Consider the following 22,552-nt stretch of genomic DNA (forward strand, 5'->3'; position numbering starts at 1 on the left):
GATTAGGGTTGTTTCGATACCAACATTTTTATTCTGTTTCGATACCATAAAAGCGTATTGTGATACTCGATAGCAGTCGTTACCACGCGAAAAAAATAAAACACCAAAAAAAGCCGGATGCATTCTGCATTTTATGGAACGTCTGGCCCATAATACAACAGTCCAACCCTATTTTTTCGGGGGGACAAGGTGAATCACACAGTTTTTATTTTATTTTTTTCTGTTACGGCGTTCACTGCATAGGACATTTTTTTTATATTTTAATAGTTTGGACTTTTTGGACATGGCAATATACGATATATTTATTTATTGTTTATATATTTTATATGTAAAATTGGGAAACGGGGTGATTTATACTTAATATTTTGGGGGGTTTTTAAACTTTTTTTTAATAACCATTTCCCCCTTAGGGGCTTGAACCTGGGATTTTATTCCCTTGTCCTATTCACCCTAATAGAGCTCTATTAGGGGGAATAGGATCTCACCCTCTCCCTGCTGCCCTGTGCTTTGTGCACACGGCAGCAGGGAGCTTATCATGGCAGCCAGGGCTTCCGTAGCGTCCTGGCTGCCATGGTAACCAATCGGAGCCCCAAGATTACACTGCTGGGGCTCCGATTACAACTGCCACTGCACCACCAATGAGGAGGGGACCCTGTGGCCACTGCCACCAATGATTTTAATACTGGGGGGTTGAGGGGAGGAGGCACACTGCGCCACCAATGATTTTAATACTGGGGAGGAGGGGGGAGGGCGCACTGCACCACCAATGATAATTAACATTTAATACAGGAGGCAGGTGCGGTACCTGAGGGGTTAACTGCCGCTGATCGCAGCTCCCTGTCAGCACCCACCTCCTGGATTTGTATTAAACGTTTACCTTCATTGGTGGCGCAGTGCGCCCGCCCCTCTCTCCTCATTGGTAGCAGCGGCACAGGGGGGAGGGAAAGAGTGTTTCCTTCTCCCCTGTGCTTTTGAGGAGAACACGGATCGCGCTCCATGTTCTCTGATACTAGACTACGCAATAGCGAAGCCTAGTATTGAAAAAAGGCAAATCCCAGTATCGAGGTCAAAAATTTGATGCCAAAAACAACCCTAACAGAGATTGTCACTTACATCGGTACCTGTACTGATTGCGACTCAGTCTACATTTTTAATATATATGAAAACTATGGGAGACATTTATCAAATCAAATATGTCAGTTTTGTGGCTTTAAAAAGTCACAAGTCATGGCGATTGTTCTTTTCTGCGACACTTGGGCAATTTTTACAACATTTGCTGCTCCTCACCACTTTTTAAAGTGGTCTGTGCTTAAGAGATGAAAGTGAGATTAGACCAGGATTATGGCTCATTTACTATGTACAGCTTTTTCAAAAGTTGCCACCTACACCAGGCAACCACCTGGTGTACTTTTACACTTATAGGTGTAAACCACATGGCACTCACAGCAAATATATTGTTAACGTGCACCATTTCATAAATTTGGCGCAAGCGTATAAAGAAAATACAGGCTTATAACTAATAAAAAACAACCACAAATGATAAATGTCCCCCAATATGTATGTTTTGGGAGTGTGGAAGGAGAGATTCTAGAGGTCGGACTGGGGTCCCTTGGGCCCACCATCGTAAATTATTTTTCAGGGCCCAAACCCCATACCATCAATAAAGTCTGATAGATTCCAATTATAAGAAACAGACCTTAGTGGTAAGTAATTCCCTCCAAAGGCAGCTAAAAATGTTTTTTTTTTCTCCTGGAAATTTTGACCCATTTTGATATCAAAGCCTGAGCCCATCAGAGGGTCCTATGGTACTCTAGTGGGCTAGTTCAATACTGTAGAGGAAATCCATACAACATGAGGAAAAATGAAAACTCTGTGGAGATGTTGCCATTGGTTACATTTAAAGGGGTTTTCCGGGACTCAGTGGGCCCCACAATCTCACTTTACTTAGACTTCTTTCACATCTGTGAGTCTGCAGTAGACTGGTCCAGCAGAAAACAGCCTGCTGGAACTCTCTGAATCCAGCATTTTACATCTTTTGCAGACCCATTGAAATGAATGGTTCCGTATACGGACCGTATACGGAATGAAAATACGGTCCGTATACGGAACGCAAAATACTGTCATGTGCATGAGCTCTTACATGCAGCATTCTCTGTCCAGCCAAGTCCCAGCATATTTACCGGGTAGTGGCCAGATCTCCGCCAGATCCCATTCTAGTCACTAGGGACGGCGGGCATTGTGGTTACATCCTGTAGAAGAATGTTTGTAATATACTTTCCATCCCAAAGTTGTGTGGATCGGTCACTTGGTAACCTGGTCATGTGACACTCCCCTTCTGTAAATTCTGCTTCTGCTGAAGTCACATCCTTTACCAGTTTCTGGCCTGAGCTATGGACGTGAAGTCACTTCTAGTGTGCACAGGGCCAGAGTTACTCCTGAATCCACCTTATCTGAACATGCGCTAGGGAGAGGAATAGTTCTGACCCTGTCCACAGTGGAATTGATGTCCAATCTCATATAAAGTGGTAAAGTACTTGAAGTTGGCAGAAACAGGATTTATGGAAGACCGTAGTATAACCCCTTTAATCTAGAAAATATTTTCGCCACACAGAAAAACCATAAGGTCAGATTTCCATTTTTTACATTACTATATATACTATAGTGCTGTATATTACACACATTGCTAAAGCTCAGGTAGGTTGCCCGCCCATATGCAAATTTCCACTTAGCATCAAATACCCTCCTGCAACGATTGACAGTTTAATTGAAAGAAGGAACATTGGTGCTTTAATTAACATCAGTTTTTTTTTTTCATATTTCATACCTGTGTAAAACAACTTGCAGTTTGCTTGCCAGAAAAATACAGAACACGTGTCACAAAACTGAGTGATTGATTGTTGTTTGTGGATATATCATATTTATATATAGAACTGTGCTAATAAGTTTGTTTTCATGCTTGTATACACACACACCAATTAGTCTCTAAGCAACTCTACTTGTTGAAGAATTGAGGTGTTTAGCCTTTCAGAACAGATCTCGTCTTTGTTGATATTAGAAAATAGATTTAGTGTTCCACTTAAACATTAAACCATATGGATATTTATAAATTTCTGACAAATGTTACATTAACACCAAGAAAACATGATTTGGTAAACAGCAATCTTGTCATTCTGTATGTGCTGATGCAACTGTGGCGACATATGGTAATGTGTTCCTGGCCACCTGAACTTTTTGATATCCTTTCATCATTACTTAAAGGGGTTGTCTCAAGATACCCACTTATTTCCTGTCCAGTGGATGGGGGGGGGGGGGGATGTATTTGATCAGTGGAGTTTCTCATTGCTGGAGCCCTTACCTATTACAAGAAGGGGATTCTGGTATTATTGGAACTGCAAGTCAGCATGCACACTTTCACAGCATCATTCTATATGAGACTGCCTGAGATAGCTGAGCAAAGCGCTCAGCTATACCTGAGAGGCCCATGAATGAATGGAGTCACAGCATAGGTGCTTGATCTGTCACTCCAGTCATACAGAGACATGAACCCCTATTCTGGTGATTAGCCATCGGACCTCCATTTGCAGCATGCAGATTGGGGTTAAGAGCAGAGGAGTGATAGTAGTAAGAATGGTGATAGTACTCACTCACCCTGTTGCTCACCTGGGCCATAAAATGATAGGAAGGTCGTACTAGTTCCTCACATTGGGCACCCTCGGGTTTTGGCGTCTTCCTGCCTTAATGTTGAAGGTTTTGAGGTGCAAGGCAGGGTCCCTTGGTTCAGCTGTGGATGGCGGTGCAGTGTAGTGGTGTAGAAATAATGAGACCAGGTTAACAACAAATGATTTGTAGGATTAAGTTGAAGCACTGCAGTTACAATTCTCAGGATGCAATGCACTGACAGATTTTACATAAATGTAATTTTCCACAGTTCTTATAGGTGACACAGCTGTACAGGTACTTAATAGGCCAAGATGTTTCTTTTAAAGCAATCTTCCTTACACTGCACTTTGCTAGCTGACTTTGACATATGCATGCAAACTTGAGGTGCAACACTTTTCCCGTGCAATGCAACCTCAGGGCAGACCCTAAATGTCAGACTATACTCTGCACCTTTTTTGAGCATGTTGCTGTACTTACAATACCACAATGTCCTTTGGGGGACATGGATATTCTGTTACACAGATGGCCAATCTGCTCCAATGTTTGTTCAGACACCAGAAGAAAACTCCTGAACAAATATGCTGTAAAGCCATTAGTCACCTTATCTCTGCAGAGTTTCTACTCTGCACCTCTCTCTCTTTTCTGGCTTGCTTTTCTAGGTAAAGTTCCTTCTAGCCTCACCCTGACTGGTACCTAAGTCCAGGGGTGGCTTGTGTGTCAGCACTACATTTGGCACCTGATCCCTTTGCTATCCAGACACTAACTCACACTTAAAGTGGATTTACAATTGCCGAGGAACATTCGATTATCGAGAGAGGAGAAACGTTCCTTCCCATCAACTGTCTGCTCGTTCAGTAGTGGTGAAGGATTGCATTTACATGCAGTGATCACATCCACAGTATGAGAACATAGTGATCACTCTTCCTCATTTAGCTGCATTGTTTCTGGGCAGCAGAGTGCTGTTCTGATGATTGACAGTCTTTTACCTAGTTTTCTCCCTTTCTCTCTAGGAGAGAACTGCCAATCATCAGAAGATAGGTGAGAGGAGCAGGAGATTATGAATAACCATGACTCTTCTCAAGTAGATTTGACTCTTTTCCAGCCTATGCTGCAATGATTATGATGCTGGTTCTCGGCAACCACTTACTTTTTAGCTCATGAGCGACACACACCTGAAATCAGCATTTCTGTCACTATTTTATGCTGCCCTCAGTGAGATCAGCATAAAGTTGATGACAGGTTCTCTTTAAAGAACCAAAATAGGAGGCTTAAATGGTTAAAGGGGTTATTCAACCCCTGAAATTCCCCCCATATGCCCAGGCCACTCACAAACAATGTACTTACCTTGCTCCATGGCACCTGCATCGCTTCTGAAGCCTGCACGGCCACCACTGCATAGCCCTTTCACGCGGATAAAAACATCCGGCGAGGCGGTGACGGGGACAAGCCTCCATAGCGTCACCCACAATGTAGAGAGGCTCATCCCTGTCACCATTTGCCATTGGCTGAACCCCCCCCCCCCCTGCCCACCGACGCTGGATGTTTTAATCCGATGCGACAGGGAGATGCAGTGCGATCGTGCGGGCTTCAGAAGCGACGCGGGTGCTGGGGAGCAAGGTAAGTCCGTTGTGTGAGAGGAGCCCGGGCATATGGGGGGATTTTCAGGGGTCAGATAACCGCTTTAAGATTGCTCCTGTGATCTTACAACTAAACACAGACTTTGAACCAATATGCCCATAGTGTTTCACCCAAAAAATCTGAAAGGTGGAGTCGCAGGCACTAGCTGTGGAGTCGCACATCAGCTTTCCTCTAATAAAGAAAAAGCACTTTATTCATCACCCTTGCATCTCCGAGAACTCCCTGAATAACCTCACAGAAAAGTTAGATTTCTCATTTTTAACAAAGCTAAAACTACCATCCCCACAAGAGCAGTTTTACACAAAATAATACAGAGATATCAGGCATAAAAAGCCATATTTTATACCACTATTGCTAAAACATGAAACCAAAGACCAATGTTATTCTAAGAAATGTATTGAAATAAGATTTTTTTAATCAGTTAGTTTAACTTTGCAGACAAGAGACAGTGATGGACGACCCCTAAAGTGCACACTCATCTTTAATTAAGCACCACTATTTCTAAAACAATGAACTGATCTTATGGAGATAAGTCAGAGGCCAGAACATCTGTCAGCACTTCTGAGAAAGTGATTACTCTGGATCCTACCTCCAAATGAGGTTAGTACATAGTGAACACACATTAACATCTGCACTCCTTCACATGAGGTGCACACTGTCTGCCAGTGACAGCAGAGCCTTGTTACAACCACTTTATATTCCTAGAAGAAATCTATACTTACAAATGGAAGATTCTTATTGGGAAATTTATTATTCCGCCCTACACCTCTTTTGGATTTTAAAAAGTCACAAAACCCCAGTTTTGAGACTTTTTAAATACCATTACCACTTTTTCTTAGTCACAACTGGCATTTTACACCACCCTCACTAGGCTTCCGAAAGGGGGATTGGCAAGGGTGGGCATGGCTATCCGCCTCGGCTTATTTATCGTTATTTACATCAGAAACTAGCATAAATTATACACCACGCAACAAAAAAATACTTTTCTTCTGCTATTGGGCAAAAACCATTTATCCTAAACTAAATCGAGTGTGCGGATTACAAATCCGAAGTCAGAATTGTTGTAACACGGCCTGAAATTTAGCTATGCATAAGTATGCCTAAATGAATTAAGCACTTGGAAAGCATTGAATAATTTTGAACAGAACGAGTTTTACTCCAACAATTACCTGGTCTACATCAAAGTTTGCGTAGTAAACAGTGTATGAAAATGTAATGGAATAACACATTTCAAAAAGTCTTGTTTTTCAGTTTAAAAGTCTTACTTGAGCAAGGCCCAGTACTGTTAAAAGTGCTTCAGGCATCTGCTTTTGCGTTTGTGAACGGTCATATTTCCCCGTTGCAAAAACCAGCAGTAGTCTCCCATCATGTTGGGATTCCAACGGCCTTGATACCTGTACTCCATTGTAGAAATATCTTTATGGAACCACTCTCCATGTTTGTCACTTACGTGTCCCAAATTGGGTGGGAAAAAGTCAAGATGGGAATGTAAGAAATGCACTTTCAATGACATTCGGCAGCCAAGTTGTTCATATGCTGTAAGCATGTTGTCTACTAATTCAGCATAGTTTGCAGCTCATCTGTTCCCAAGGAAGTTCTGCACTACTAGCACAAATGCATCCCAAGCTTCAAGTTCCAGAGGGTTGAGTTTTGTTCTGAATGTGTCATCATGCATCAGTTTGTTGATTTCGGGGCCAATAAAAATTCTGGCCTTTATTTTAGCATCAGTTTTCAGTGTGCTAAACTTCTCCTTCAAGTACTGGAAAACAAGTGCAATTACAAAAATTTTCATTAAACCAAGTTTAATGTGAAGTGGTGGAAGATATACTTAAAGTGGATCGACCAGTTATTCAGTATAGATGTCCAGGCAGGAAGCTCTATAACTGGCAACTAGAGAAGTGTGAGGGGAGAATATAAGGAGGTTGGGAGTGGCAGACAAGAAACAGCTGAGGAGGAGAAGCTACGGATCCCTGATTGAGACAAAAAGGATAGCAAGGCAAACACAGAAAACAATCACTAAGAAACAACGTGATCTTTAGATATAGAGCGCGCAGCCACCCGCTGCGACCTCCTGACCCCGGGTATAACGGAGTCAGACGTGGCTCTTGATACCCTCGTGACAGTACCCCCCAGTTTCACGAGGGGCCTCCGGACACTCAGGACCAGGTCTCTCCGGATGAGAGGTATGGAAAGCCTGAATTAACCTGTTGGCGTTTACCTCTGACGCTGGAACCCACATTCTTTCCTCGGGACCGTAACCCCTCCAATGCACCAGATACTGAAGAGAGCGGCGGACCCGACGAGAATCAACAATTCTGGCTATTTGAAACTCCAGATTACCATCCACAATAACAGGAGGAGGTGGCAGTGGTGATGGTTCAAGAGGTGGAACATACTTCTTGAGTAACGATTTATGGAAGACGTTATGGATCTTAAAAGTCTGAGGTAGCTCCAGGCGAAAAGCCACAGGGTTAATAACGGCCACTATTTTATAAGGACCAATGAACCTAGGGCCCAGTTTCCAAGAGGGAACCTTCAACTTAATATTCCTAGTAGACAACCACACATAGTCATTCACTCCTAGGTCCGGACCTGGCGACCGTTTCTTATCGGCCATGCATTTATATTTACCACTCATCTTTTTCAAGTTAACTTGCACCTTCTGCCATACCGAAGAAAGAGATGAAGAAAACCTTTCCTTTTCGGGAACCCCAGAAGACCCCCCCTCTTTGAAAGTACAAAATTGGGGATGAAAACCGTATGCACCAAGGAATGGTGACTTGCCAGTGGACTCCTGATAATGATTATTTATGGCAAACTCAGCTAACGGTAAATATAATAACCACAACTCTTGGTTTTCAGACACAAAACACCTTAAATATGTTTCTAGGTTTTGGTTGGTACGCTCAGTCTGTCCATTCGACTGAGGATGGAAAGCTGAGGAAAAGGACAAGTGTACCCCCAAACGGGAACAAAAAGCTTTCCAAAACTTAGAAATAAACTGGGTTCCCCGATCCGAAACCACATCGGAAGGGACCCCGTGAAGCTTCACGATTTCACTGATAAACACCTGAGCAAGAGTTTTAGCATTAGGAAGTGCGGGTAGCGCAATAAAGTGTACCATTTTGCTAAACCTGTCTACTACTACCAAAATAACTGTTTTACCCGCAGAAAACGGTAAGTCAGTGATGAAATCCATTGACAGATGTGTCCATGGCCTATTGGGGATAAAAAGTGGCAATAAAGACCCTGCTGGACGTGTATGAGAGACTTTCGCGCGTGCACAAGTAGAGCAAGTAGACACAAAATCCATTACATCCTGACGCAACCTTGGCCACCAAAAACGACGAGATAATAGCTCCAAGGTTGCTTTACTACCCGGGTGCCCAGCAAGTGCCGAATTATGATGTTCTTTTAATAATTCAAGACGCAGGTTTAACGGTACAAACAATTTCTCTGAGGGGCAAGAGGCCGGGGCGTCCCCCTGGGCCTCTAACACCTTTCCCTCTAGAACAGAGTGTACAGCAGAGACAACCACTCCTCTTTGTAAAATAGGTACCGGATCACTAACATTACCCCCTCCAGGGAAACTACGAGATAACGCGTCTGCCTTGGTATTTTTTGCCCCAGGACGATAGGTGATTACAAAGTTAAATCTGGTAAAGAATAGCGACCACCTAGCTTGTCTAGGGGTGAGACGCTTAGCCGATTCTAGGTACAGAAGGTTTTTGTGATCCGTAATCACCGTGACGGGGTGGATTGCTCCCTCTAAGAAGTGACGCCACTCTTCAAGCGCCAGTTTAATCGCCAACAGTTCCCTATTTCCAACATCATAGTTCTTCTCTGCAGAAGATAATTTTTTGGAAAAGAAAGCGCAAGGGCGCCATTTGCCAGGAGACGGACCCTGAGACAATACAGCCCCCACTCCCACCTCTGACGCATCTACCTCAACAATAAAAGGCTGGGAGACATCAGGTTGAATTAGAACAGGTGCCGAGGTAAACCTCTCTTTTAGAGAGGAAAATGCATTTTTAGCGGCGTCAGACCATTTGGAAAAATCAGTCCCCTTCCTAGTCATGTCGGTAAGGGGTTTAACGATCACTGAATAATTTTTAATGAACTTTCTATAGAAATTTGCGAAACCCAAAAACCGTTGTAGGGCTTTAAGGTTCTCAGGAAGATCCCAATCTAAAATTGCCTGGACCTTCCCAGGATCCATACGGAAACCTTTAGCAGATAATAGATATCCCAGGAACTGTATTTCCTGAACGGCGAAGACACATTTTTCAATTTTCGCATATAATTTATTCGTCCGTAGGACCTGCAGTACTTGCCTGACATGCACCTCATGTGTTTTCAGATCAGCCGAATAAATTAAGATATCATCTAGGTATATGACTACAAACCTGCCGATGAGATGACTAAAAATATCATTAACGAAATGTTGGAAGACAGCGGGGGCATTGGTCAGACCGAAAGGCATAACTAGATTTTCATAATGCCCCTCAGGGGTGTTAAAAGCTGTCTTCCACTCATCCCCTTCCCTGATACGAATCAGATTGTAGGCCCCCCTAAGATTAAGTTTGGAGAACCACCTAGCACCCGCAATCTGATTAAAAAGGTCAGGAATGAGAGGAAGAGGGTATGGGTCTCGGATGGTTATCTGGTTTAGCTCACGGAAATCTAGGCAAGGACGCAGGCCCCCATCTTTCTTTTTAACAAAGAAAAACCCTGCAGCCACGGGTGAAGAAGAGGGTCTGATGTGTCCCTTAGCCAGACTCTCGGAGATATAATCTTTCATGGCTTGTCTCTCGGGACCCGAAAGATTATACAACCTGGACTTGGGTAATTTTGCACCGGGAATCAGGTTAACCGGGCAATCATAAGGACGATGAGGTGGTAGCTTCTGACAACCCTTTTCAGAAAAAACGTCCTCAAAGTCCGAAATAAATGTAGGTAGGGAAGCTATGGAGGCGATTAAGCAATTGTTATTTAAGCAATTCTCTCTGCAATGCTCACTCCACTCCAATATCTCCCTGGCCTGCCAATCCACCACTGGATTGTGCGCTACCAACCAGGGGAGACCCAATACCACAGGAGAGGGAAGGCCCTCCAGAACGTAACATGAAAAACACTCATTATGGTGGTCCCCTACCCGAAGGTGTAAATTATGAACAATGTGGGTGAGGTTTCTCTGAGACAGAGGAGCCGAATCTATAGCGAATACGGGAATAGGTCTCTGCAGCGTGCAGAGAGACAAACCCATAGTGCGGGCAAAATGGGCATCTATCAAATTTACCCCTGCTCCACTGTCTAGAAAAAAAGAAATAGACTCCGTCTTAACACCAAAAACAATAACCGCTGGTAACACAAATTGAGATGTTCGTATGGAGGAAACGTATACCCCCCGGCTGACATCCTCCGCACAGCCTGGGGTTAGTAGTTTTCCGACGGTCTTTTGTTTTTGAGAAAAGAGGGACAGACATTAATGAAATGACCCTTCCTCCCACAGAAAAAACAAGCCCCCCCCCCTGCGGCGAAGCTCAGGAGGACGGACCTGACGAGAAGTTCCGCCTAGCTGCATAGGCTCATCTAAGTCAGTACAGACTAATTGTTGTTTGGGAGAGGTAACCAATTGCTCAGGAATTTTCGATCTCTCCCTAAGACGCCTATCTATTCTGATAGAGAGGGACATAACAGCATCAAGGGAAGGGGGGGTCTCATACAGCGCCAGTGCATCCTTAACCCTTTCAGATAACCCAGAGCAGAACTGACTCCTGAGAGCCGGGTCGTTCCACTGAGTATCCGTAGCCCACCTACGGAACTCTGAGCAATATTCCTCTGCTGACCGATCTCCCTGTAGGAGTCTCCGTAACTTCGACTCAGCCAGGGCGACTCGGTCAGGGTCATCATATATGAGACCCAAAGCCCCAAAAAATCCCTCCACTGACCGGAGAGCCTGGGAACCAGGGGGTAACGAGAACGCCCAGGATTGTGGGTCCCCCTGAAGCAGGGAAATGACAATCCCTACCCGCTGTTCTTCATTACCTGAGGAGTAAGGGCGCAACTTAAAGTATAATTTGCAGGCCTCACGGAACGTCGCAAATTTGTCCCTTCCCCCAGAAAATCTATCAGGAAGAACAACCTTGGGTTCTGTAACTACCTGGTTACCCATAGCAACCGCTGGGGGTGCGGTCAGCTGCATTTGCTGCTGTTGTTGGAGGACAGACGACTTCAATCCTGCCACCTCCAAAGACAGGCCTTGAAGCTGTTTTGCCAAGGCAGCAATAGGATCCATATTGGATTCTAAGTAGAGAAAAAAAAAAACAAAAAAAAAAATTATTATTTTTTATTTATTTTTTTCTCAAAAAGTAAAGGCCAGTTATAATATCACGGTCGGCGTGACTATCACATACGTGACGCAGAGGGAGGGAACAAGGAAGGCCCTGCCCAAGTGAGAGGGAAGGTGGTGACCCCTGACTCACCTAGCGGCTGGCACCTGGCTGCCCTGACGTCCCTACACGGGTTCCTCACCCGTACGCCGATCACGTGCCTAAAGCCCTGGCTTTCCCTAAGCTGAGCCCTAGATAGTGAACAGGGCGGTGGGAACACTAGTCCGCACCACTAGCTCTAAAGGAAAACACCAAGGGAAGGACAGACAATACAAACTCAACATATAATCCCAGGTGGGCGACAACAGGAGACAACAAGAAGCCCAACAGGGATCCGGAGGGTAGCACTCTGGAACGACAACCAGGATACACAACTCCAGTGGGTCAGTATAGATGTCCAGGCAGGAAGCTCTATAACTGGCAACTAGAGAAGTGTGAGGGGAGAATATAAGGAGGTTGGGAGTGGCAGACAAGAAACAGCTGAGGAGGAGAAGCTACGGATCCCTGATTGAGACAAAAAGGATAGCAAGGCAAACACAGAAAACAATCACTAAGAAACAACGTGATCTTTAGATATAGAGCGCACAGCCACCCGCTGCGACCTCCTGACCCCGGGTATAACGGAGTCAGACGTGGCTCTTGATACCCTCGTGACAGTTATTTGTGTTGTACATTGTACTAACCAACTGTGTGCTCAACTCTGAGAGGCCACTGTCTCATTTTGTAGTGATTGTCATCACGACTGTTCCATAGGCACAAGAAACACATATGCTTTGTGTACCCTAACTGTAGGCCAAGCAGCAGTGCTACCACTTTCAGGTCAGCACAAATTTTTCATTTATGTTCTGAGTATTTGATCATTTTCAAAATTAACTCCATAGAAGCATGGGTCTCTTTCATTCCAACCGCATGAGCCAATTGAATAGATAGTTTTTCGTTGCCATTGTGCAACAAGACAGCTTTCAAACTTGTCTTGCTAGAGTCTATGAATAGCCTCCATTCATCGGGAACATGTGTACCATCTAACTCCATCATAAGACCATTTACATCAGTACAGAAACAGACATCGCTTTCAGTTGCATAGTATGCAGCTAACTTGGTGTGTCGATGACAAAAGTGTGAAGTTGTGGTGCCTCATTGTAGCAAATTCAATTCCTGAAGTCTAGAAGCTAGCAGTTCTGATTTTTCTTTAGATAATGACAGATGTTCTTACCAGATCATCTAAATCTGATTGGCTCAGCAAGTGCGGCTGACCCTCCAGTTGTTCTGGATCAGGAAATACATTGTGACAATCAACATCTTCTTCTTCATCAGGATCAGAACCGTTTCAATTGCCGTTCCTGCTATGGGAGGGGCAGGCACTGGATTCTCTACATCGTGTACTGGTTTAAGAGCAGACTCAGTCAGGATACACAATTTGTGACTTGTTTCTCTTTGAATATCCGGCGATTTTAGTCATGCAAAAGTAACAGTCTGCTCATGCCAAACCATAGGCACTACAAAAGCCATCCCTTTCCTTTTACCATTCAACCACTGCGTTAGCCCAGAGTAACACACAGTGCAACAAACATGAGGTGCGCAGCTTTTATCTTGATCTCCAATTTTACAGTCAAAGTAATACTTGTAAGCCAGACGCACTCACTTTGTCAGATTCTTGCGCTGATCATAAGTAGTGTATTTGCCACATATGTAGCAGAAATTGTCTGGATCGTTAACACATTTGTGTTTATCCATCTTAAGTTTCAAAACTGATAGCACTATAACAGATCACTTTTTCAAAATCTGTCCAGCTTGCCTTATATACTTACTGCTGACATCAACCTGAGTGTGTCTGGACAGGTCTGGACATGTCCATTGGAATATTTCCAATATAATGCATTAATATTATAACTGAATAGCCTGACTCTGTGGACATATTTCACATTGGTGTGCACCATGCTTTACCATCCTCTCCATCCAGAGCAACAACATGTGGCAACAATAGTGTCCATCTGGCATTGTTTTGGGGCCACCTTAAACCCAGTCACTGCATAAAGACTAACTTAAGCCATAGTCTTATCAGTTTGATAGGAATTTAGCTATAGTGAGTGTTTATAATCTATCAGGAATTCTGAGATAAGTGCTATATATCCAGCAGAGGCAACTTGATAGTTCATTGTGAAACTAAAAGCAAGATACTCTGCAGATGGACTGAGACTTAACCCTGTAGAGCAAAAACTGCAGCAAATTTTTAATACATATCAATTGAAAAAGATTATTTTTAGCCCCAAATGACAATTTACAATCAACCATTAAAAAAATGCCCCCAAAAGTGTTAATGGCCTTTAAAATTAGACTTGGGGAATTTTACATTTGTGGCTTTGTCTATATATCTCTCTGCTCATTCTTTGGAACAGACAGACAAAAAACAGACTTTCCATCTCTTGCACTGGGATCCCACAAGCCCTAACAATGTTATAGTCTATACATTCTGCATCCTGCCTTACATATCTTATGCAGTATTACTAAAGGTGCACTAAATTTGAAGGATAAATCAATCCAAAGCCATTGTCTGACTTAAACAATATGGGAAATAAGGAATTAAAAGTAGCACAGTTGTCTCTGAAATCATTGTGGATGGGCCCTTCCTCACCTATCAGCAATGTACTGTAGACATCATAGAGGATGTGTTGTCTCCAAACAGACCTATGTAATAGTCAACAAGAGCAGATCGGGAGAGAAGAGCTCCATCCATGAAACCAGAAGCAAAATGTCTCCAGAAACATCAATGATACAGCAGATGGAGCTAAGACAAGTTTTCACTTTAATGTGCCTTTAAGTATTAAAGTCAATAACTGGCACATATGGAGCAAGAATCTCTTTAAGATCGAAAAAATTTGAGATGTTATTCCTGCTTTTTTAAAGTTTAAATTGAATAATCAAACACAAAATTGGACAAATCTACAATAAATATGTGATAAATGTAAGGTTTTAGCTTTGTGCATTCAAACTATTTTATCCACATAAGTGAATTCATCTCATAAGCTCCCACATAAATTTAGTGTACAACATACTGATACACAGTGTCACAGTAGAAGCATCATTGTTGGCGGGTTGACATTCACATATACAAGCTGATGGAAAAAACAAAGCATTACATCCCAGAAAAGGTATAATGACAGCAGAATGTAGAAATAGAACAAATCAACAATGAAGACTTAAAGGGAACCTGTCACCAAAAAATCGCTTATTAAGCTGTTCAGAGTACCTTATAGTGCTACATAGTAGTGTCCTATTGCACTTTTTCTTTGTTTTCCAGCATTTAGCCTCATTGAGAAATCAATGTTTTATTCAGCTGCTGCCCCGTGCTTCAAGTCAGGCTTGAAGTCAAGGGGGCAGCGGCCTAGTCATCTCCAATCCTGCTCTCCACGCCTCCCGCCGCCCTTGATTGACACGCCGCATCTCAGTGCCGGGACCGCGCTCTCAGCCCGCATGCGCAGTAAAGGGCTGCTGTAGCGTGATCCTGGCTCCGGCTCATACACTCAGCCGGCTTCAGTCTCGCTACAGCGCATGCGCTCTGTATGCGCAGGTAGAGAAGATGCCGGGCGCGGGCGCGAGTATGTAAGGCTGGCGGGCGCATGCGCTGTAGCGAGACTGAAGCCGGCTGAGTGTACGAGCCGGAGCCGTGGGGAATGCATGGAGCTATTAAAATAGGCATGTCAGGAGCAGAGAAAGGTCCTCTTTAATAAACAGCATTTCAAGCTGTCTGCAATAGATCTATCAAGCGGACCATGGTCAACTGACCCCAAGGAATAAGTCTCTAAAGAAAAAGGTCAATTAACCACTTCCAGACTGGGCCATTTACCCCCTTCCTGACCAGGCCTAATTTAAAAAATCTGACGTATCACTTTATGTGGTAATAACTTTGGAATGCTTTTACTTATCCAAGCCATTCAGAGATTGTTTTCTCATGATAGAAACATAGAAACATAGAATGTGTCGGCAGATAAGAACCATTTGGCCCATCTAGTCTGCCCAATATGATAAGTGTTGATCAAGTACCAAAGTGCTTGGGTGCTCTGGCCGAACACATCAGGATGCTCTTTCTCAAATCATTTTGTTGGGTTTACATAATAGAACCAACCCATAAATGACCCCATTTTAGAAATGACACCCCTAAAACTATTCAAAACTGGTTTTAGAAATGTTAACCCTTTAGGTATTCCACAGGAATTCAAGGGTTTCTGTCATCAGAAAAATCGTTATGTAGATGGCTGACATTAGCGATGTGCTAATGTCAGCAGAACATAACTGTATGACTTATATCTCCCTGACTGCCGCTGCAGCACCTAGAGGCTCTGTCCTCTCACCATTTGGCACACCCTTGTAAAGGTGATTGACATCCTCGGTCTCCTCTGTGCCCCGCAAATCCCGCGCCTGCGCTGTTCATTTTAGTATTAGGCGCAGGCACCCCACTAGCACCTAGAGGCTCATTTGCATATTATAAAAGTTAATATTTAGCGCGATCGGCGGCAGGCAGGGAGATATAAGTCATACAGTTATGTTCTGCTGACATTAGCACATCGCTAATGTCAGCCAGCTACATAACGATTTTTCTGATGACAAAAACCCTTTAAAGCAAAATAGAGGTGAAATTTCTAAATGTCACTTTTTTTGCCGATTTTCCATTTTAATACATTTTTTCCTGGAACACATCAAGGGTTAACAACAAAACAAACCTCAATATTTATTACAGTACCTTGATTCTGCAGTTTGCAGAAACACCACATATATGGTCGTATACCGCTGTATTGGTACACGAAAGGGCACAGAAGGTAAGGAGCTGTTGTGCATTTTCATAAGTGTACAATGTATCTGATGATACTATATTCAATATGGATGATCATTGCCTTTAACAACATGTGATCAGCATGAACCTGAAAAAAACCAAGATGGGTTCATAGCAAGTTCCATGTGTTAAAAGTGAATATATAGAGAAGACTATACTTTTATTATTGTTTAGAGACATGGATTTATCTATACAGGTTTCTCTAAACTTGTCTGTCTGAGGAACAATGGGTGTTTCATGGCTAAACCATGATCTGATAAGAGACGTCCATAAAACACATCTGGTGTGGAACAGATATCTATTCATATATTCGCATAAAGATATATATTCCTGTGTGCATTTATTTAGCGTTTGAACTTATTAATGATTCATATATACTATGTGATATTGATGTATTATAACCAAATATTATTAATGTATCTTTATATGTCTATATCTCACTGAGAGGGTATATTCTAGGGGATATAAAATGTGTTTAAGTGGAAATTTCTTAAATAGGGTTTATTTTAGAGGAGCTGATGTTATTTCAAACATCATTACTCAATAGCTGAAGACAGTTAAGGTACACAAACCAGAAAAACCATCATTACTCCTATCTGCCCCATAAATTCAGGGATTAGGGAAACTTCTGATACCGCCAGTCAGTCTGAGCAAAGTGTCAGAAAGAGCCCCTCCTAATTGATTTAAGGTGTGAAAGGGCAAAGTTTAAGTAGTAATAAAACAATCTGTATATATGTTAATTCTTAAAATATTCAAAATTGTTAGATGATACAACAGTGCCATCAAGTGGTAGATGGGCAGAAGTTTCCTAGGAATGTCAATTAGTGACATCATCCCCATGTTTAACATACGTCACACCCACCTTATCTAATTGGTAATCCCTATTCCAAGAGGGGATGGGCATAGATAAGGATGGGGGATATCTGATCCAGTTTTTGGGAGAGCAAAAACTTCTTCACAAACACTTCACAAACTTCACAAAAAGAAAAACTTCACAAGGACTTCTTCACAAGGAACATTTCACAAAGATTCATTCATCAGCATCACTCACACGTCAGGAACATACTGCAGGACGGGACATATCTAAATCTTGGAAAGCTGGGTCCATTCTAAAAGTTCTTTATCCCAAAGCCAGGGGTAATGTATAATCTATTTCATTTGCAGTAATTATAAATCGCTCCAATTGGCACATAGTGGAGACCCCATTATTAGTGGGTCAGTAGTGTTAAAACAATAATTTTATGGGAAATTTTAATGAACGTGCACATCATTAGAATTCCTGTAATATTGATATCAGAGTAGAATCTCTGATCGGATATTATTATCCGTAGTTAGGCCAACGGGCGTATTTATAAGGTGTCTCTTACTGCCATATTCTTTGATTGAGCATAAGGGATTTTCCACAGATTCATTTCTATTGTTTTGTTGTTATTGTTACATTATAATATTTTAATAATCGGTAATAATTTGATAATAATTTGAATAACATTGTATTGTACTTGGTGTACTAAATTAAGTAAGCCCGGCATAAACGGCAGAGCATCATTTTGTGGTCAATTTTGATATTATCCTTGTATTCATTTGTATGCCATTTTTACTGCATGTATTTATTTGTAATAAATTATATTTTATATAATTAATTGCACCCTGTTTCATTATCTGCACAAATTAACTTTAGATCTCATCAATAAAAGAACTGGCGTTTATATGTCCGCCAATAAAAAATTTAATTTTTAATTTTTCATATTTCATAAAAATATGAAATCATAATTTTTATGATTTCATATCTTATATGAAATAAATACCTGACATATTTTGGAGGTCCCACCGAGATTGATTGAGATATTTCTATAACCAATTTGTGCAATTAGTGAAAATATTACTTAATTCTTATTGGCAAGTCAAATTGTTGTTGTTATTGATTATTGATCAAAATCATGAGTGTAACAGGCAGCGACCCAGGTAATGGCCAGGTTTTAGCAGATAGTCCATCTGACCCAGATAAGATAATCTGTAAGGTTATCAAATATGTTTATTCCCGTTTGAAGTTAGATAAAAATATAGATGAATGGACTAATGAACTGCAGGCAAGAGCCTATGAAGAACGTGGAGATATATGGAAGTTAGGTGGCATGGTTGATAGATACCTGACATATATGGATTTGGCAACTGATAATACCAAAAGGGACCAACACCTCTTATGTGCATTGCCACCTGTTTTGTATGCATTGTTGGCAGTCAGTACTCTCTCAAAAGTTAGGTATGAGTCTATAATGGGTACAAAAATATATGTATCCAAGATAGAATCAGAACTACAATCCGCAGAAGCGAAGATCAAAGACTTAGAGTACAACCTTAGTCACAGCCATGATGTATACCAAAAGGCAAAAAGCGATTTAGAGGATTTATATTTCCAGTATTCTAAAATTAAACAGACAGATGGATCAGCCCATAATATAGTCAATGCTGAAAGGGATCCATCTAACGCTGTGGGATATCCTGACCCTCCATGTCTTACTCCCCACTATCCAGACATGCCATCACATGCTCTTAAAGCAGACCCAATCCAAGATACTCAGCAACCTGAAAGTGTTGGCATGGTTACACGGGAGGCATTCACCCAATTGAGTCGGGCATTCCAAACTGCAACCGCCTTACTAGATGCCAATAACATGGAAGCCCCTAGAAGTTCCTCTCCACATGTTCCCCTGAGAAGAGATGTTAGGGTTAAATCACCTGTGCCGTATAAGTCTCATGAAAGTTGTGAAAGTGCATGTGAGTTTGACAGTGGTGTGGGTAAGCATGTGACTTATTCCTTGCCACAGGATCACAGGCGACCAACATATGCTGAGGTGGTTTCTAGGAATAAAAATTCCCAATATTCAGATAAGGATCAGAGCTCCTCCAGCATAATTAAGTTTTTGAATACTACAGTATCCAAATTTTCCAAGAAAGGTTCTTCTCAGATAGCCAATCACTTGGAACTGTATGAATCCACTATGGATTCTTTAAAATTATACTCTGATGCTGACAGGATCAGATTCCTTCCATGGGCATTTGATGATAAGTATCGTCATTACTTTACCTCATTTGGGGAGAGAGGCATTCAAGATTGGCCAAGTGTTTTGCATGAGGTTAAATTGGAATTCGGACCATACCGAACCACCACCGCTGCAAAACGGGACATATATAGCCTTACGTGTAGACCCAATCAGAGTCCCCGTGAATTCCTCTCTGTCCTCAAAAATGCCTATGGGTTGGCATATAGATCCCCAAAATGGGAATCTGAAGAATTCAAACAGTTATTCTATGACGCTATGCCAACCCAGATCAAATTTAACTTAGCCAGAGATCTGGATATTGATGCCCCCTTGGATTGGTTGGTGACTGCTGCCACCACGCTGTATAATATCAGTGAGTGCCATGCAATAGAGGAGAGAAGGTTTAAAAAATCCCCAGAGCAAAAGGTAGCTGAAGCTAAGGTAAACCCTAGCTTGGGATTTGAAAGCCAGCCACGAAGGTTCCCTCAGTCTACAGGACCTGCTCAACAAGCCCAGCAACAACAGGTAGGACCGCCCAAACAGACCAAACCCCAAAATACTAATGGATCAGAGGGGAATAATTCAGGTAATGGGAGGTCTAACTACCGTCCCTATTACAATAGGGGCCCCCAAGGATACGGGCCCTATAACTATAGGAATTACCAGGGTTATAGGCGCTGGGATAATAGACCCAGACAACAGAGGGAAGATAGGCAGGAATCCTCAAATTCACCCAGGAGTAGGTCACCTACCGATAACCAGGGTGCCCAGCAAAACCAAAATGTGCCCAGACCAAACAGGTTTGATCAGCTGGCAGAACAAGTAGCCCAGCTGAGCGACATTGTGAGAAAGTTGTCCCAGGTATCTCCAGGAAAACAGCCTGAGCCTTTTTTAGGGGCAACTCCAGGTCCCAGCTCAACATCATAAAGCAAATTGGGCCGGATCAGAACCCAGGCCACTGTAAGGATATTAAGTTGATTGTGGTAGAATCTGATATGATTCATAATTCAATATTTCCTTGCAGTACCTCTGACCCTGAAATTAGGGCCAGGGGGGAAATGTCTAATATGTCATTTGTCTTGCAGTCTAATGATGTCAATTCATATGACCAGATGTCTGTTCCAGTGTGTAATCCCATCGTTCCAGCATCTAGCCGTGAGCCAGCTGTGACTTGTGGTGTCACACAGCTTGTCCCAAAGGGGGGGGCTGACGCTGCTCCTCTAGCTTGTCCTGAGAGACTCAGGAATGCAGAGGTCACGGAGCTGCAAAGAGGTCAACCTCTCAGACAACAGATGGGTAAACATCCTAACTTTCTCTGTGATTTGTTGCAGGTAGATGGCCGATACTTTGTGGAGATATATCTCCAAAATGAACTTATCGGACCAATCAAAGGGCTAATAGACACTGGATCACAAGCCACCATTTTATCTATCAGTTATTTCCAAAAGACTTTGAATTTAACATCAAAGAAGCCACGATTAAGGTCATTTGATGGCTCTTTGATAAGTGTAGGTGGAGATGCCTTACAGGTAAAAGGAACATCCTGGTTGACATTTAAGATTGGCAAGAAAACAATTAGACATCCCACATTGATTGTGGATCTTCCATATGATCATAGGAATCGATTTATTAAAAAGATTGAGTCCCATAGTTGATTTCATTAATGAAGCAGTATGGACTCAGGTGAAGGCACCCATTGCCTATGAATACTCTTGCAACACACAAGCACAACGCAGTTGTCATGTGATTGAAGAGAAACCTAGCTCTATTGAAGTGCATTTCAGGAACAATCAAATACCGGAGGTCACAATCCTGAAGAATGGTAAGCCCGAGGAAGATGTCAATGGTGCCGCTCACATCATTACCATCCAGAGGGACGAAATCAAAAAGGTAACTCTGGATGATGATATTTTAACCATTTCTCTTGAAAGGGGGAATCACGAAGTCGCGGACCTGACAAGGCACATTCAATCGATGGTACGGATTAAAAATGTCAATGACAATTTATTGATTCCCGTACAGGTAAACAATATAGCCCGGGTGAAATTTGCCAAGTTGGATTTGAAATCCGAAGCAAGTTACATAAGCCTAGGACTCTTGAAACAGATCACCAATCCTAAAATGATTAAAAGTTTCTCTCCACAGGACCAATGGGTTCATGATCTGGATGGAGATTCCCAAAGTCATAATGTGGTTGCAAGATGCGTTTTGTCTATCTCCATAGGAAACAAAACTACGGAGCACGTTTTCATCGTGATAAATGAACCACGGTATCAAATGTATATAGGTAATGACCTTCTGCACCGATTTGCCGTACAGATTGACCTGGTGAATAACACCTTATGGTCCAGATTGCCGGGAAACCCAGAGGGATTCCAGGATGTAGAACAAGCCTTACGATGGGGACAACAGATGCCCTATGCCGTAAGTATCATGGTTGCTGAGAAAGTTGAAATTCCTGAAGGATGCAAACCATTTCTTCTACCCATTAAAATAAAGAAGGGACAGAAGCTGAAGAACACAGACGCGTTGATCTGTTTATCCAACAGAATACAGCAACTCGGCCTAAAGGTAAAGCCTACTCCCCTGATCAATATCCATCAGGATCCGTTACATATGGTAATTCATAACATGGTTTCCCATAGCATATCCCTACAAAGGGACACTGTAATTGGTTTGGCTATGGATTCGGAATACTACACATTTGGATTCCAAAATGATGTTATTGGAATAATTCCTGATGAATACCTGACAGAGGAACAAACAGTGGAACAACATTTTTCCTCAACCCCTGAGGGGTTATTTAACATCCACTCTGTTTATCCTTTCAGCTCTGAAGAAGGTACATGCCACATCGAAGAATCATCATTGGTTTTCAACCATGAGGTCGATCAAAAAGAGTATGAATCGTACCAGCAAGGAAAGGATAAGGTATGCTACACCCAGAACGATTTAACTAGTGAGCTTGAAGAAGCTTACGAGTTAAGTCAGCC

The sequence above is a fragment of the Bufo bufo genome, chromosome 3 (genome assembly GCF_905171765.1).
Source record: "Bufo bufo chromosome 3, aBufBuf1.1, whole genome shotgun sequence".
NCBI lineage: Eukaryota > Metazoa > Chordata > Amphibia > Anura > Bufonidae > Bufo > Bufo bufo.